Source organism: Heptranchias perlo, chromosome 6 (genome assembly GCF_035084215.1).
Source record: "Heptranchias perlo isolate sHepPer1 chromosome 6, sHepPer1.hap1, whole genome shotgun sequence".
NCBI lineage: Eukaryota > Metazoa > Chordata > Chondrichthyes > Hexanchiformes > Hexanchidae > Heptranchias > Heptranchias perlo.
In genome coordinates, this window is record NC_090330.1 from 86,039,296 (window position 1) to 86,058,578 (window position 19,283).

The 19,283-nt window shown below is 44.8% G+C and overlaps 1 protein-coding gene and 1 long non-coding RNA gene across 2 annotated transcripts in view; one reads left to right on the top strand and one right to left on the bottom strand.

Annotated features, from left to right (window-relative positions):
- gpc6a (glypican 6a) overlaps window positions 1-19,283 on the bottom strand; it is a 1,048,968-nt gene that overhangs the window by 444,227 nt on the left and 585,458 nt on the right. The window lies entirely within an intron of this gene.
- Window positions 7,953-19,283, top strand: part of LOC137323085 (uncharacterized) — a 31,063-nt gene continuing 19,732 nt past the window's right edge. Inside the window, exon 1 of the long non-coding RNA XR_010963298.1 lies at window positions 7,953-7,980. This is a non-coding gene — a long non-coding RNA (uncharacterized lncRNA). The remainder of the gene's footprint in view (window positions 7,981-19,283) is intronic.

Consider the following 19,283-nt stretch of genomic DNA (forward strand, 5'->3'; position numbering starts at 1 on the left):
CCTACTGTGCCCTGTACCTGTGGGAAGCCAGCGAGAGAGTGGAAACCCACTGTTCTCTCGGTCTGGCTGATGTTGTCGCAAGGGAAGTTGACATAGTCAGATGACCTGGTAAACAAGCCATCAGTGATCTGTCATATACACTTATGTGCAGACGACTGAGATATCCTGGAGATGTCACCGGTGGCGCCCTGGAAGGATCCGGAGGCGTGGTCATCAGGCCCAGGTGGGAGCAGCTCTGCATGAAGGAGCGTGCAGATGTCTGCGGCCACCTGGCGACTCAATCGGAGCCTTCGTAGGCACTGCTGCTCAGAGAGATCCAGGAAGCTCAGCCTCTGTCTATAGACCCTCTCAGGTGGGTAGTGCCTCCTGCGACGTCGGGCCCTCTGTTGTACCCCTCTGTGATCTTCTACAGGTCCTTGTGGCTCACCTCTGTCTGTGGACTTGCAACTCCAAGAACTGCACGCCGTACCTGCAGCGGATGGTGATGTGTCTCCTTCTCAGATGTACCGTGGAATAAGTCCATTGCGCCCCCCCCCCCCACCCCCCATCTTGATGTTGTCAGTTTGAGGGGTGGTCCAAAATGTAGGTATATATGTCTGAACACAAGAATTCTGAGTGTGAACCAAGAAATCTGTGTCTGAACACAAGAATTCTGAGTGTGAACCAAGAAATCTGAGTCTAAACACAAAGAACTCCCAGCCAAAGGTTTGTCCAAGAGAACTGACTGCCCTGCTGCAAAAACTCACCTTTTCTTCACGTGTCAATCGCTGGTTTAAAGGGCCAAATGGGTGCCGGCTGCAACTTGCCTCTGTTTCCATGGCGTCATTCGGATGCCATGGGAGACACTTTCAGAAGCAGTTAAAATGGCTAATGTAGGTCAAACCACAAAGATTTAACATCTTTATGAACTTTAAGTACCTTAATTGAATTGGTCCTTTAAATATCATCCCGCCGGCTTTAAGTGCCAATGGAACTTATGGGATGCGGTCCCGCTCCAAAATCGGAGAATTTTCACTGCCTTCCCACCCCCAACCCGCCCGTTCTTTGGGATTAAAATTTACCCCATTGAATTCAAATCCTCATCCTCGTTTACAAATCCCACCATGATCTCACCCTACCTCTACAACCTCCTCTAACCCTATGTTCTGGCTTGTACACGCCTTTTTTCTGACTTTGGCCTACTATTAACACCCTCTCCCCTTCTTCACTAAACTCCATCATCGGTGGTAAAGCCTTCAGCTATCATGGTCCTGCCCACCTGAAAACCTACCGTTGATCGTGCCTTCAGTCACCTTCCCTACCCCTTCTCCCTCTGCCTGCTAGGGGTCTATTTCTTCCCTCCCCTTTTTTGTTGTGAAGTGTCTTGGGACATTTCGCTACAAGTGCAAGTTCTTACGCTAGAAACTTCCTCTAGAGTAGGATTCTAATATTAAATTACATAAGAGGGGTGTAAAAAAACTTCCTTTTTGCACATGTTGATCGGTCCACCTTTCACACAACCAACTTAGCCAATTTATAAGGTTACTTTGTCATATTCTCTTCATCACAAAGACCAGCTACTTCCAACTCTGCAACATCACCTGCCACTGCCCTTACCTCAGCACATCTGCCCTATCATGACTTTGTCATCTCCAGACTTGATTATTTAAATACTCTCCTGGCTAGCCTCCCATTCTCCAGCCTCTGTAAACTTCAGCTTACTCAAAGCTCTGCTGCCCATATTCTATCCCACATCATGTCCTGCTCATCCGTCACCCCTCTCCTCTTTGACCCACACTGACTCCCAGCTTAACAATATCCCAAATTTAAAATTCTCATCCATGTGTTTACATCCCTTCATGGCCATGCCACTCCCTATCTTTATAACCTCCTCCGGCCCTATAACCCCATCTGAAATCTCGGTTCCTCTGATTCTAGCCTCTTGTGAATCTCTCCTTGTTATAGCCAACCATTGGTAGCTGTGCCTTCAGCTGCCTAGGCCCCATGCTCTGGAATTCCCTCCCTAAACACCCTCCTCTTCAACACCTCCCTCTCCTCCTTTAAGACCCTCCTAAAACTCAACGCTTTGACCAAGCTTTTGGTTACCTTTCCTAATGTCTCCTTCTTTAGCTTAGCATCCTTTTGTTTCATTACGCTCTGCTAAACACTTTGGGATGTTTTTCTAGATTAAAGGCGCTATATTAATACAAATTGACATTGAAGGCATGCAGCGGCACAGTTCATTGATTAGCCAATGTGTTGTGTTGCAGACTGACAGGAAAATAGTATTACTCACATGGGGAACACATTATATGTGTGATTCCCCATGGATGTTCTCTATTTTAGACATATCATTATGTGGAGGTGCTCTGCAGTGGTGTTTCTCACAGGGAGAGTGGGGAAATCTGAGGCAGAGTCAGTCCAGATCATTCACACACAGCATCTCATACCAACTTACAGAGTATGGGCCTGGAAGCACTGTCTTCTAGAATATGTGGAAACTGAAGAAAGCATTGAGGGGAGAAGATCATTTAAAAAATAACTTACAAAAGATCAAAGTAGCCTATAAAAGAAAGACTTGTATTTATATAACGCTTTTCATGGCCACAGGATGATCCAAAGCATTTTACAGCCAATAAAGTACTTTTGAAATGTAGTCACTGTTGTAATTAGGCTATGGGGTGGGGGAGGATTTTAACCCCCAGGATGGGCAGGAGAGGGGCTGGGGGGAAGGTTAAATTCTTAAAAATGGAAAACCCGTTCCAAATGCGCATATTTCCGATTTAACTGGGGCGGGTTGGAGGCGGGGAAACTAACCTGCTCTCGAAAGGCGGGTCGGTAATTATAATATTTAAATGAGGTTGTGTGCCTCAGATTTTAGCAGCCATTTGGATTTTTCGGCCGTGGACCGGGTTTCCCGAGCCCCGGGAAACCCGGCAGCTAAAGGGAGGCGAGAACTGCAGGATCCAGCAGGTAAGTGTTCTTACAGCACTGCTTGTGGGCCAGGAAACACAGGAGTACTTCCCCCCCGGCCTCTCAAGAAAACCTGTCACGATCTACCTCCCTCACCACGATCGGCTGACCTCTTTGCCGCGATCTACAGACCCCTCCCCGTGATCTCCCCCCTCGCGATCTGATCTCACCCCCTCCCATGATCTCTCCCCCCCACCCCCGCAATCAATCCCTCTCTCCCTCTCTTCTCTCTGGTTGTGGCCATCTACCGCAGGCCTTCCCACCTGACAGCCAACCAACCCCTCAATCTGGCCAGCTGCTGGGCGGGAAAAAGAGAAAAAAAATCAAATGAGGTCCTGCTGTTAAATTCAGCAGGACCTCCGCGTTTCCATTATTTCTGGGTTTCCTGGCCGCTCCCTCCCAGTAAATATCAGGGCCTAAGTATCCAATTAGAGTGAACTCTAATTTGGGCTGTGTACTGACATTCTATCACAGAACTGCCTGAAGGAACAAAGCAGAAATGTGAGATAAAGTCAATATAGCAGAAATGCCGCAAGCTCCCTGCAGGGAAGGGCACCGAGTGATAATCTGCATGCTTGAACATGTCCTTCTCAAACAAAATTTTGCATGTAACCACTTTATTATGTTTTTTTTAATGCAGAAACAAAATTTTGTCACAAACTTTAATAAATAAAAAAAAACAGGTTTATTAATAATTCACATAGCAATCAAAAATGTAACAGAAGTTTCAACTGTACATTGCAGATTAATCTGCCAATCTGAAGCAAACCCACCTGCAGCCAAAGATTAGCCTCGGGCCCAATGAATCAAATTATTTTGGGTGGGATAGATTCATAACAAAAAGATTTTTTTCCAATACTGCAAAATGATAAAAGTATTTATCAAATCAGAAGCAGTCCGCAGCATTTTCACACTTTTGAAATCATATTCACCAATTAGTTATTTCTGTTTTGAATAGTTTTAAGAAAAATCTCTAATTTTCTTTGCTCCTCTCTTGAAGCACAGGATCATGGTGGGTTATTTTCAAATCCATCCATGACCTCGCCCCTCCCTATCTCTGTAACCTCCTCCAGCCCCACAACCCTCCGAGATCTCTGCGCTCCTTCAATTCTGGTCTCTTGTGCATCCCTGATTTTCATCACTCCACCATTGGCTTCAGCTGTCTAGGACCTAAGCTGCAGAATTCCCTCCCTAAACCTCTCTGCCTCTCTACCTTTCTCTCCTCCTTTACCAAGCCTTTGATCACTTGTCCTAATATCTCCATACATGGTTTGGTGTCAAATTTTGTTTGATAACACTCCTGTGAAGCACCTTGGGACGTTTTACTACATTAAAGGTGCTAAATTAATGCAAGCTGTTGCTGTTGTTATGCTCCACCAAGGCTAACAGTGCTCCTCTACTTACCCCACAAGTGTTCATTCTCCAGCTGCATGTTTAGGCAGCGTGGAGATCATTGGGGCTAAGCCCGATCACTTTCTGGCAGGAATTAATACACAGGGATCAGATGCAGGAATGCTGGCTGACTTTTAGACTGAAAGAACTGAGGCTAATTGTAATGTCCAGGACAGGCTGGGTGTTGAACCTGGATTGCTCAGTTCCAGACTGGGCATTCTCTTTACTAAATGAGGGGGAGGTGGTGCTTTGAACACTTCTGATATTCATGTTTCTTATTTTTAAACAACAGATCGATACTTAAGCCACAACAAAGATAGCCAATCAATCAGAATGATGCCAGAACTACAATTCAATCTTTCTGGAGCACTTTTCCCAGCTGAGTAACCTTTTATCAGCTTTTGGGTTTGAACAGATGGCACTTCACTTCCCATTACCCATTCCTATACTTGCACCATCTTTTGGTGTTAGTAATAACACTACAACTGAGTGACATTCTGTACATGAAATGAATATTAACCAGATGCAACCCATGTTAACAAAAAGTGCAAAATAATTACAATGAAACGTTCAAGCTTGTGCTTGTGAGGGGTGCTGAATTATCAAATATTAGGAATATTTGCACATACATAGCTAATATTATTACTCTGTGATTATTTTCTACTCTTTGTAATGTCTCAGTCTGTACCCTGGAGATGGCAAGTTCAGATGTAGTTTGTGACCGTATGCATCTCCAATGCTACTCTGTGCATAATTACAAGTTGTGCCCAAATTCAGTACAAAATGACAACTCTACCAGTGATGAGCAAGCTCTGACCCACTACATCGGCTCCCGGTCCGGCAACGCCTCGATTTTAAGATTATCACCTTGTTTTCAAATCCCTCCATGGCCTCACCCATATTTATCTCTGTAACCTCCTCCAGCCCTACAACCCTCCAAGATCTCTGTGCCTCTTGCACAGCCCCGATTTTCTTCGCTCCACCATTGGCAGCCGTGCCTTCAGCTGCCTAGGCCCTAAGCTCTGGAATTCCCTCCCTAAACCTCTCCGCCTCTCTACCTCTCTCTCCTCCTTTAAGATGCTCCTTCAAACCTACCTCTGTGACCAAGTTCCTGTCCTAATATCTCTTTATGTGGCTCGGTGTCAAATTTTGTTTGAAAACGCTCCTGTGAAGCACCTTGGGACATTTTGCTTTGTTAAAGGCGCTATATAAATGCAAGTTGTTGTTGTTGTTGTTGTTGTTGTTGCCACCACCGACTAATAGCTCACCATTTGTAGCTGCAGCTTTTAAACAAAAGAAAATAAGGTTATGTTCAATGAAATGAAAAGGAAGTCAAGTCCTCAGGTGGCTGGCTATATGTTCACCCTCGTTGCATTACTGCACAGGTTGATAACTTCTCATTAGGACCTGCTGTATTTAGAAATAACAGCAAACCCCCAACACAGTAAAAAGAGGGAACTATGATATAGACTAATAAAAAGTTACTAAAATTTCACTGCAACTGAAATAGAAAAGATATTAAAGGAAAATGTTCTGTGGAATTATTCTATGACTCGTCTATAATTGAAACGTCAAACACAACTGCAAGCTGTAGGCTGGCATTTTCATGGGTATAGGGACTTAAATTACATCCTGAGAAATCTGTCAGGGATGACAGAGGGATAAGTTAAAGACCTTTCATGGTCCAAAGTTACTTCAGCTCCTGTGCAACAGGAAACCCTTTAGGTTCCCAGCTGTATGATATAACTGCCTTCAAAGGCAAAGCTGCCTCTCTCAAAGACTCATTAAAAACTGATAATGCACTGCAACTAGGCTGGTATCTCAATTCGATGATTTCTCAAGTCATCAAGTTCATCTCATCCTTCAAAGTACCTTAATGTAACAAGTTGAATTGCTATACTGATACAGTTAATAGCTTGCTCAGACATGATTTCCTGGCACAGCATCAAGTAGTGTACAGGCTGAGCACTTGTCTGTATCTATAAATGTATACAGAACGCATCACTGGGTTCAGTGCTTAAGCCAGCAAAGGTTTTAGCAAAATAAAATGTTACTGTTTGGAAATATGGCCTCCAATGTATCCTTGGCAATTAATAAGAACACAGATGTAAATCATAACTCCAGAGACTTCAGCATATAATCTAGCCCTGGATCCGGGGGAGGGAGAGAGAGAAATGGACATAAACAGACCTCGAGGATGCTACCAAGATTTTCCGACCCTTCAGTGCAACACTGAGCATATTTGAAGCAACATGGCTTTGAGCAGCCCATCTGTGCAGAGGCAAGAACCCCCCGAAACATTAAATGTGATGTCACAACACAAGCAGGAGTGGCGGGGATAAGTTACAGATGTTAAGTTAGTGTAAGTGTTTAGTTTATTGATTAGTGTTGTTGGTGGTTAGTGTTAAGTTAGTGTAAGTGTTTAGTTTATTGATTAGTGTTGTTGGTGGTTAGTGTTAAGTTAGTGTAAGTATTTAGTTTATAGGTTAGTGTTTTTAGTCGTTAGTATTTTTAGTGGTTAGAGTTTTAGGGCTCAATTTTAAAAGCCAAGTCCGGGTATGTTGGGGGCAGGGGGGCAATGAAAATTGGAGAAATTCAGAGTGGGAACGAATCCTGGCTCCAACACGTCGACTTCCACGTTTGACCCAGAATCATCTGGATGTGCACGCTATTCCCAAACCCGGAAGTCCCACCGGCAATGAAAGCCGGCAGGACGATATTTAAAGCAGCAAATGTAAGGTAGTTTATTTTTTGCCTTTTGGGCAGTTAAAACGATTTTGAACTTACCTGGGCGGCTTTCCCACGGCTTCCGATTCACGCCTGGTGAACCAGGCATGAAGGGCCGGATCGTTGAAAAATAGATTAAATGAATTAAATAAAATTACATTTCAGATTGTAAAAAAATAAGTAAACATAACCCCCTCTGATGTCCGATGTCACTTGCACCCCCCTCTACCGATGTCCAATGTCACCTGCACTCTTCTCTGATCTTTGTGTCTCCCGATCTTTGTCTCCCCCCACCAATCTCTCTCCCAACTGCCGATAAGGTCTCTCTCTCTCTCTCTCTCTCTTTGTTCCCCGCCCCACCCTCGAATGTCCAGTTCCTGTCAGCAGCCAACCTGTCAATCAAACCTGGAAGAGGCTTTAATTGGCCTCATCAGAGTTGCGATCCTGCCTACTTCCCTTCCGGGTTTGGTGCCCACAAATCACCCCCCCACCTCACACTCTCCCTGCCGGCCTTTTAAAATTGAACCCTGAGTGTTAGCCAAACAATTAAATAGCCTTAAAGCTAAAAAAAAAAAAAAATTACTGTTAGGTAACATGGCAGGACAGCTGGGCCAGTTGCATGCACATCCTGTGCCATGTGGGAGCTCCAGAACACTTTGGCCCAGAAATTGCTCGGAGTGGTGAACCAACAGTGTCACTGCTCCTTAGAGTTACACTAACCCACTAACTTACTGGGTGCACATCCTCTAACAGGAAGTGGAGAAGAGCCCGGCATTAGCTCCAGTGAACCTAGGACCCAGGGGAGAAGCGAGAGGATCACACTCTCCCCTCGACCAATCAGATTGCAGCATTTTTAACACGCTGCAAATGGTTTCTGCAGGCTACAAGGTTAAATCAAGGAAGTGAAAGGTACAACATTAAAATCATTGTAAAAACAGTTACAGGCAGCGAAAAAAGAGAGGGTAAGAAATAATCGAATTAAATAAAAGAGACAGAATGAAAAAGTAAAAAAAATGTTTTTTAACCTTTCAATTTAATTTTTTTTTAATAACCAAAAACTATTAAAATAAGGAGTAATGAGACTTCACAATTTTAAAAGTTAATTTTTAGTTGTTTGGCAATCATTAAGATTTACCGCGCTGTTAAAACTTAGTTTAGACCTGGTATTTTTAAGCATACCTGTTTTGTGGCGATCTTAATTACTTTCCAGCTGGGCAGATGAGCAAATTGATTCCAGCCGCAGATATCCCTTTAATTTTAAATAGACATATCGCCGGTGAACCAGGAGGAGCAAGTTCTGGATTTCCACGTTTCACTGCCCATGTGCGAATGCCGGAACTTGCTCCTTGATTTTGCCACTAACAACGGTGAGCGCTGGAGAGCTCGCTGTTCTTTTCTGAGCACTTTCTGGGTCCCACCTGTCCTGGAAGTACCACCAACTGCTTGAGCTCGAGCTCAGGGTTTCTGAGCATGAGGAGTGGCTGGCGTCACTATGGTGCATACGGGAAGCTGAGAGTTTCATGGAAAGCACGTTTCAGGAGGTGGTCACCCACAACTACGGAGAGTTGAGGAGGAGAAGGAGTGGGTGACCACCAGACAGACTAGGAGAAATAGGCAGGCAGTGCAGGAATCCCCTGGGAGTGTGCCACTCACAAACCGGTATTCAGTGTTGAATACCAGTGAGGGTGATGACCGGCAGCTGGCACGAGCTCGATAAGCCGAATTGTCTCCTTCTGTGCTATAACCATTCCATGATTCTATGGCATCTCCGGGGAGTGCAGTCAGAAGCAAATCCACGGCACCGTAGGAGACTCGGCTGCACAGGGGGCTCAAGAAAGTGTAGAAATGCAGTTGTTATAGAGGATTTGATAGTCAGGGGGATATACAAGTGTTTCTGCAACCACAGACATGAGTCCCAAATGGTGTGTTACCTCCCTGGTGCCAGGGTAAAAGATATCATTGAATGGGTGAAGGTCGTGCTGTGAGGGGAAGGGGAACAGCCAGAAGTCGTGGTGCATGTGGGAACCAATGACATAGGTAGGAAAAGGGTTGAAGTCCTGCAGTCAGAGTTTCAGGAGCAAGGGAGGAAGTTAAAAAGCAGGACCTCAAAGCTAGTAATCTCTGGATTAGTCCCAGTGCCATGCGTAAGTGAGTATAGGAATAGTAGGATAAGACAGGTGGCTGGAGAAATGGTGCAGGAGGGAGGGCTTCAGATTCCTGGGGCATTGGGACAGTTCTGGGGCAGGAAGGATCTCTTGAAGATGGACGGGTTGCACCTCAACAGAGCTGGGACCAATATCCTTGCGGAGAGGTTAATTAGTGCTGTGGAGGAGGGTTTAAACTAATTTGGCAGGGGGCTCGACACCAGAATGAAACGTTAGAGAGGAGAAACGAGGTGCACTGAGGACTGGGAGAGGCAAAAGCACTAGAGTAAAGAATATTTCAGAAATAGGAGGGATCAGACATGGGTCAAAGATGAGTTTGGAGTGCATGTGCATAAATGCACGTAGCGTGGTAAATAAGGTTAGTGAGCTACAGGCTCAAGTCGCCACATGGGACTATGATATAGTGGCAATAACAGAGACCTGGCTCAAAGAAGGGGAGGATTGGTAATTAATATTCCTGGCTACAAGGTATTTGGGAAAGATAGGAAAGGAAAGATCGTTGGGGGGGAGGTGGCACTATTGATCAATGAAACAATTATGGCACCAGAAAGGGATGATGTAGTTGAGGGGTCAAAGGAAGAATCTATTTGGTTAGAATTAAGGAACAGTTGGGGAGCTGTCACGCTACTGGGTGTATACTATAGGCCACCAAATAGTGGGAAAGAGATAGAGGAGCAAATTTGCAGGCAAATGACAGAAAGATGCAAGAACTATGGAGTAGTGATAATGGAGGACTTCAATTATCCCAATATAGACTGGGTTAGTAACAGTGTAAAAGGCAAAGAGAGGAGAAATTCCTGAAATGTGAACAAGAGAACTTTCTGGAACAGTGTGTTTCCAGCCAACCAGGAAGGAAGCAGTGCTGGATCTAGTTCTGGGGAATGAAGTGAGGCAGGTGGAGCATGTTTCAGTGGGGAGCATTTGGGGAACAGTGATCATAATATCATCAGGTTTAGAATAGTTATGGAAAAAGACAAGGAACAATCAAGGGAACCCAAAAGTCTTTTATAAACATATAAATAGTAAAAGGAAGGATGGGGCCGATTGGGGACGAAAAAGGAGATCGTCTTGTGAAGGCAGAGAGCATGGCTGAAGTAATAAATGAATACTGCGCACTGATCTTCACTAGTGAAGAGGATACTGCGATTGTAGCAGTAAAGGAGGAGGTAGTAGTGATATTGGAGAGGATAAAAATACTTAACTGGCGGAGGGCTAATTTTGGTGAGTTAAAAAAGGGGTCTTGCCCAGGTGGATTGGAATTAGAAATTGTTAGGCAAAACAGTAACTGAACAACGGAAGGCCTTCAAGGAGGAGATGGTTCGGGTATAGAGTAGACACATTTCCACGAGGGGGAAAGGAAGGGCACCCAAAGCCAGAGCTCCCTGGATGACTAAAGATATAGAGATTAAAATGAAATAGAAAAAAGAGGCTTATGATAAATATAAGGTCCATAATATAGTAGAGAACCAAGCTGAATAAAGAAAATACAGAGGAGATCTAAAAAAGGAACTAAGAGGGGCAAAGAGAGAGTATGAGAATAGATTAGCAGCTAACATAAAAGGGAACCCAAAAGTCTTTTATAAACATATAAATAGTAAAAGGAGGGATGGGGCCGATTGGGGACAAAAAAGGAGATCATCTTGTGAAGGCAGAGAGCATGGACGAAGTAATAAATGAATACTTCGCACCGATCTTCACTAGCGAAGAGGGTGCAGCCAATGTAGCAATAAAAGAGGAGGTAGTAGTGATATTGGATAGGATAAAAATAGATAAAGAGAAGGTACTTAAAAGATTGGCAGTACTCAAAGTAGAAAAGTCACCCGGTCCCGATGGGATGCATCCTAGGTTACTGAGGGATGCAAGGGTGGAAATTGCGGAGGCTCTGGCCACGATCTTATAATTCTCCTTAGGTATGGGAGTTGTACCAGAGGACTGGAGAATTGCAAATGTTACACCCCTGTTCAAAAAATGGGAGAGCGACGAACCCAGCAATTACAGGCCAGTCAGCCTAACGTCAGTGGTGGGGAAACTTTTAGAGACAATAATCTGGGACAAAATTAATTGGCACTTGGAAAAGTATGGGCTAATAAATGAAAGTCAGCATGGATTTGCTAAAGGAAAATCGTGTTTGACTAACTTGATTGAGTTCTTTGATGAAGTAACGGAAAGGGTTGATATTGTGTACATGGACTTTCAAAAAGCATTTGATAAAGTACCGCATAATAGTTTGTTAGCAAAATTAAAGCCCATGGGACTAAAGGGACAGTGGCAGCGTGGATACAAAATTGGCTGAGGAACAAAAAGCAGAGAGTAGTGGTGAACGGTTATTTTTCAGACTGGAGGGAAGTATACAGTGGTGTTCCCCAGGGGGCAGTATTAGGATCACTGCTCTTTTAGATATATATTAATGACCTGGACTTATGTAAAGAGGGTATAAATACAAAGATGACACGGAACTCAGAAATGTAGTAAACAATGTGGAGGACAGTAACAGACTTCTGGAGGACACAGACAGACTGGTGAAATGGGCAGACGCATGGCAGATGAAATTTAATGCAGAGAAATGTGAAGTGATACATTTTAGTAGGAAGAACGAGGCGAGGCAATATAAACTAAATGGTACAATTTTAAAGGGAGTGCAGGAACAGTGAGACCTGGAGGTGTATGTACACAAGTCTTTGAAGGTGGCGAGACAAGTTGAGAAGGCCGTTAAAAAAAGCATATGGGATCCTTGGCTTTATAAAGAGAGGCATAGAGTACAAAAGCAAGGAAGTTATGCTAAACCTTTATAAAACACTGGTTAGGCCACAGCTGGAGTATTGTGTTCAATTCTGGTCAACACACTTTAGAAAGGATGTCAAGGTCTTAGAGAGGGTGCAGAAGAGATTTACTATAATGGTACCAGGGATGAGGGACTTCAGTTATATGGAGAGTCTGGAGAAGCTGGGCTTGTTCTCCTTAGAGAAGAGAAAATTAAGAGGAGATTTGATAGAGGTGTTCAAAATCATGAACTGTTTTGACGGAGTAAAAAATGAGAAGCTGTTTCCAGTGGCAGAAGGGTCGGTAATCAGAGGACACAGATTTAAGGTGATTGGCAAAAGAACCAGAGGCAACATGAGGAAATATTTATTTAAGCAGCAAGTTGTTATGATCTGAAATGCACTGCCTGACAGGGTGGTGGAAACAGAGTCAATGGTTACTGCGAAAAGGGAAAAAAATTACAGGGCTATGGAGAAAGAGCAGGGGAGCGGGACTAATTGGATAGCTCTTTCAAAGAGGCTTCCTGGAGTTCCTCAGCAAGAAGAATGTGTGGCTGATGTCTGTCATAAACCTCCTCTGTCTTCCCAAACTGAAGAAACTTGAGCTCAGTGACTACAGGATTTCTGGAGGGTTAGACTTCTTGGCAGAGACATGATGCCACAGGCACGATGGGCCAAATGGCCTCCTTCTGTGCTGTACCATACTATGATACTATGAGAGCTCAGTTGGAGCTGCTGTCTTTCGGATGAGATGTTAAACTGAGTTCCTATCTGCCCTTTCAACTGGACATAAAAGATCCCATAGCATCATTCAAACAGCAGGGAATTTTGACCCATGTCCTAGCCAACATTTATCCCTCAATTACCACTACTAAAACAGATTATCTAGTCAGTTATCTCATTACTTTTGTGGGACCTTGCTGTGTGCAACTTGGCTGCTATGGTTGCCTGCATTATAACAGTGACTACATTTCAAAAGTACTTCATTGGCTGTGAAGCACTTTAGGATGTCCTGTAGATGAGCAAGGAACAATATAAATGTAATTGCTTTCCTTCTATATTCGTGGTGCTGAAATTTTGACCCCTATAATTTTACTCTGAACCATTTGTGTTTACTTCTTATCCATTGATCCCAACTTTAAATGGAATATAGAACTAAAGTAAAAAAGTTGTTGTATTGAAATGCTGTAAACCAATTATCATTGTATCATAGTATGGTACAGCACAGAAGGGGGCCATTCGGCCCATTGTGCCTGTGCCGGCTCTTTGAAAGAGGTATCCAATTAGTCGCACTCCCCTGCTGTTTCCCCATAGCCCTGTAAATTTTTTCCCAGTAAAGTTGCAAGATAATCTTGATTGCATTTTCACACTAACTGGTGTGACTTTACATTCATCCAGAAAGTCGGACTCAGTTTCTATTTCATAGACATAAGGTATGGAGATAAGGAAATAAAGGTAATTGCGTGAACCATTAACTGAATAGTAAAAGGTGAATACTGAATAACTTGGTTCTTCATCCGCAGGAAACCAAAAACAGCTTCACTTCAACCCCATTTTGTGTTAATATCCTGCTAATATTTTTGGTAAAAGCTGCAACTAGAAAGAGGGATGTTCCTTTGACTAAGCTAAGCCTTACATTATTTTAATATTTAACTGAGTCCTTGTTTTTAAAAATGTACATTTTTAATTAACTTTGTGCTCATCCAGGCGAAGGATGGGGAACAGGACACTTCTGTCTCTCAGACACTTATCATTAGCGACCAGTACTTCTGGGGAAGGTACATCACAGGCCAGAGGCTGAGAGAAGCTCTCTATCAAAATTTGCTGACAACAAAATGTAGGGGGCTTAGCAAACAATAAGGAGAATGGTTAAAACCTTTAGGAGGATGTAGACAGGTTAGTGGAATAGCCAGGCAGGTGGCAGATGCAATTTAACATGGATAATGAGGTAATAAATGTTAGGAGGAAAAATAAGGAATGATAGCATTACAACTGATGGAAAGTCACTGAAGGGTGTACATGAACAACAAACCAAGGGGTACAAATATATAATTTCCTGAAAGTGCGCATGCAGGTACATAAAGCCATAAAAAAGCTTAAGGAATTAACAAATAGGAGCATACCACACAAGAGTAAAGAAGTAATGATAAACCTGTACAAGGCAATGTTAGACTACAGTTAAATTACTGTGTGCAGTTTTGGGTGTCCTGTTATAAAGGGGATATTAAAGCCATAGAGTGTGTACAGCACAGATTCACCAAGATGATACCAGGGATGGGAAAGTCTAGTTATGAGGAGAGAACTTGAGCTACTGGGACTACTTCTACTCGAGCAGAGATGAGATTTAAACAAAGGTTTTCAAATTATGAAGAGTTTTGATAGAGTTAACAGAGAAAGACTATTTCTTCTTGTTGGGATATCAGTGAGGATGGGTTCATCAATTTAACATTGTCACTAAGAGGTTGAAGAGAGAGGTTACCAGAACCGGCGGGGAGCGGACCTGGGAGAAGCACCAGAGCGGCGCCAAGTTTAAAAGCGGCGAGGCAGCGGAGAGGCCGACACTGAGACCCTCACTGGGACCAGTGGCGGAGAGGCCTACACTGAGACCCTCACTGGGACCAGCGGCGGAGAGACCTACACTGAAACCCTCACTGGGACCAGCGGCGGAGAGGCCTACACTGAGACCCTCACTGGGACCAGCGGCGGAGAGACCTACACTGAAACCCTCACTGGGACCAGCGGCGGAGAGGCCGACACTGAGACCCTCACTGGGACCAGCGGCGGAGAGACCTACACTGAAACCCTCACTGGGACCAGCGGCGGAGAGACCTACACTGAAACCCTCACTGGGACCAGCGGCGGAGAGACCTACACTGAAACCCTCACTGGGACCAGTGGCGGAGAGGCCTATACTGAGACACTCACTGGGACCAGCGGCGGAGAGGCCTACACTGAGACCCTCACTGGGACCAGCGGCGGAGAGACCTACACTGAGACCCTCACTGGGACCAGCGGCGGAGAGGCCTACACTGAGACCCTCACTGGGACCAGCGGCGGAGAGACCTACACTGAGACCCTCACTGAGATCAGCGGCGGAGAGGCCTATACTGAGACCCTCACTGGGACCAGCGGCGGAGAGACCTACACTGAGACCCTCACTGAGACCAGCGGCGGAGAGGCCGACACTGAGACCCTCACTGGGACCAGCGGCGGAGAGACCTATACTGAGACCCTCACTGGGACCAGCGGTGGACAGACCTACACTGAGACCCTCACTGAGACCAGCGGCGGAGAGGCCTACACTGAGACCCTCACTGGGACCAGCGGCGGAGAGACCTATACTGAGACCCTCACTGGGACCAGCGGCGGAGAGGCCTATACTGAGACCCTCACTGGGACCAGCGGCGGAGAGGCCTATACTGAGACCCTCACTGGGACCAGCGGCGCAGTTCCAGAGGTGACGTCACCAGTGAAAAAGAGACACGGCGCGGGGAGGCAGCTGATTGGTAAGTAGGTTCAGGTGAATATTTCTACTATTCTACAGTGCAGTAACTGAAGTAAAAAGAAAGGGAAGGTCTGCAGGTCTTATAGCAAGGAGCGTTTTTTGGTGAATCAAGGTCCCTAGTAGAATTAACATTCTCTAAATTAAGAGTAATTTAAAGGAGTAAACTCCTTAAAGGGAGTAACTAACGAGCTTAATCTAAGGCAATTCATGGCAGCAGAACTCGCACCCATGATATGCTCCTCCCACGCTATGTGGGAAGTCATGGATACTACCGGTGTCCCTGGCGACCATGTGTGCAGGAAGTGTGTCCAGCTGCAGGTACTGACTAACCGCATTTCGGAGCTGGAGCTGCGGGTGGATTCACTGTGGAGTATCTGCGATGCTGAGATGATCGTGGATAGCATGTTCAGTGAGGTGGTCACACCGCAGGTAAAGATTACACAGGCAGAAAGGATTTGGGTGGCCACCAGGCAGAGTAAAAGGACGAGGCAGGTAGAGCAGGAGTCCCTGGGGCCATCTCCCTCTCAAACAGATATTCCGCTTTGGATATTGTTGGGGGAGATGGCTTATCAGGGGAATGCAGCAAGAGCCAAGACTGTGGCACCACAAGTGACTCAGCTGTACAGGAGGGGAGGAAAAAGAATGGGACAGCAATAGTGATAGGGGATTCCTTCGTAAGGGGAACAGATAGGCGTTTCTGCGGCTGCAGACGTGACTCCAGGATGGTATGTTGCCTCCCTGGTGCTAGGGTCAAGGATGTCACGGAGCAGCTGCAGGACATTCTGAAGGGGGAGGGTGAACAGCCAGAGGTCGTGGTCCATTTCGGTACCAACGATATCGGTAAAAAAAGGGATGAGATCCTACAAGCAGAATATAGGGAGTTAGGAAATAAATTAAAAAGCAGGACCTCGAAGGTAGTAATCTCAGGATTACTCCCAGTGCCACGTGCTAGCGAGAGCAGAAATAGGAGAATAGACCAGATGAATGCGTGGCTTGAGAGATGGTGTAGGAGGGAGGGGTTTAAATTCCTGAGGCATTGGGACCGATTCTGGGAAAGGCGGGACCTGTACAAGCTGGACGGGTTGCACCTAAGCAGAATCGGGACCAATATCCTCGCAGGGGCATTTGCTAGTTCTGTTGGGGAGGGTTTAAACTAGTATGGCAGGGGGATGGGAATCAAAGGGCAGATACAGATAGGACGAATTCAGACCAGGAAACGGGAAGCAGTAAAGCAGTTAGTGATGTAGTTAGCAACTCAGAAAGGCAAAAGAAACAAAGGTTAAATATTGTTCAGCACAGGAATTTGACGGGGTTAAAGGGTATATACTTCGATGCAAGGACTATTACAAACAAAGCAGATGAGCTAAGGGCACAGATAGACACATGGCAGCAAGATATCATTGCGATAACGGAAACCTGGCTTAGAGAGGGGGATAATTGGCAGCTCAATACCCTGGATATAGAGTTTTCAGGCAGGATAGAGTGAGTGATAAAAAAGGAGGGGGTGGTAGCATTATTGGTTAAAGAATCAATTACAGTTGTGAGAAGGGATGATATGCTAAATGGATCATCAATCGAGGCCATATGGGATGAGCTAAGCAATAAAAAAAGGGGCAGTCACACTACTAGGAGTGTACTATAGACCCCTGAATAGCAAAAGGGAGAAAGAAGAACAAATATGTAGGCAAATTTCTGAGTGCAAAAATAAGAGGGCAATAATAGTAGGGGACTTCAACTACCCTAACATCAACTGGGATTCAAACAGTGTGAGGGGCACAGAGGGCGCAAAATTCTTGACCGGTGTCCAGGAGAACTTTTTTAACGAGTACTTGACAAACCCAACAAGAGGGGATGCAATTCTAGATTTAGTCCTGGGAAATGAAGATGGGCAACTGGGTGAAGTGACAGTGGGTGACCATATTGGGGATAGTGACCACAATTCAGTTAGTTTTAGCATTATTATGGAAAAGAACAGAGTTAAATCAGGAGTAAACGTTTTAAATTGGGGGAAGACAAATTTTACAGATTTAAGAGGTGATTTGGCAGAAGTGGACTGGACACAACTACTTGAGGAGAAATCAGTGGCAAGCCAGTGGGAGGCACTAAAAAGTGAAATTCTACGGGTACAATGCAGACACGTCCCCTCAAAGAAAAAGGGTGGCACTGCCAAAAGAAAGCTTATGACTGTCACAGAAAACTAAATACCGCAGAAAGCCTAGAGGAGTATAGAAAGTACAGGGATGATGGAAAAAAGGAAAGCAAAAAGAGGGCATCAAAAAATATTAGCTAGTAAAATTAAAGAAAACCCAAAGATGTTTTATCAGTACATTAAGAACAAGAGGATAGCTAAGGAAAAGGTGGGACCTATCAGGGGTGATAAGGGTAACTTGTGTGTAGAAGCAGAGGATGTGAGTCGGGTTTTAAATGAATATTTTGTCTCCGTATTCACAAAGGAAAGGGATGAGCCGGACGTAGTAGTTAAAGAGGAGAGGTGTGAAATATTGGATAAGGTAAACATAACGAGAGAGGAAGTACGAGAGGGCCTAGAATCCTTGAAAGTTGATAAGTCACCAGGGCCGGATGGATTGTTTCCTAGGTTATTGAAGGAAGCCAGGGAGGAACTGGAGGACTGGAAGACTGCAAACATTGTTTAAAAAGGGTACGAGGGAAAGGCCGAACAATTATAGGCTGGTCAGTCTTACCTCGGTGATGGGCAAACTATTAGAATCAATACTGAGAGATAGGATAAGCTGTCACTTGGAAAGGCATGGTTTAATCAGAGATAGTCAGCATGGATTTGTTCAGGGAAGGTCATGCCTTACTAATCTGATTGAATTCTTTGAGGAAGTGACAAGGAGGATTGATGAAGGTAGTGCAGTGGATGTTGTCTACATGGATATTAGTAAGGCATTTGACAAGGTCCCACATGGCAGACTGGTCAGAAAGGTAAACGCCAATGGGATACAGGGAAATGTGGAGAATTGGATCCAAAATTGGCTCAGTAACAGGAAACAAAGGGTAAAAGTCGATGGATGTCTTTGCGAATGGAAATCCGTTTCCAGTGGTGTGCCACAGGGCTCAGTGTTGGGTCCCTTGCTGTTTGTGGTATATATTAATGATTTGGACTTGAATGCAGGGGGCATAATTGGCAAATTTGCAGACGACACAAAAATTGGCCGTGTTTTTGATAGTGAAGAGGATAGCTGTAGACTCCAAGAAGATATCAATGGGTTGGTGGAGTGGGCGGAAAAGTGGCAAATGGACTTCAACCCGGAGAAGTGTGAGGTAATGTACTTAGGGAGGGCAAACAGTAAAAGGGAATATGCAGTAAACGGGAATATATTGAGAGGGGTAGAGGAAGTGAGAGACCTTGGAGTGCATGTGCACAGGTCCCTGAAGGTGGCAGTACAGGTAGATAAGGTTGTGAAGAAGGCATATGGAATGCTCTCCGTTATTAGCCGAGGTATAGAATACAAAAGCATGGGATGTAATGATGGATCTGTATAAAACGCTGGTAAGGTCACAGCTGGAGTATTGTGCGCAGTTCTGGTCACCACATTACAGGAAGATTGTAATTGCTCTGGAGAGAGTGCAGAGAAGATTTACAAGAACGTTGCCAGGGCTTGAAAATTGCAGCTATGAGAAGAGATTGGATAGGCTGGGGTTGTTTTCCTTGGAGCAGAGGAGGCTGAGGGGAGACTTGATTGAGGTGTACAAAATTGTGAGGGGCCCAGATAGAATAGACAGGAAGTACCTGTTTCCCCTAGCGGAGAGTTCAAGAAC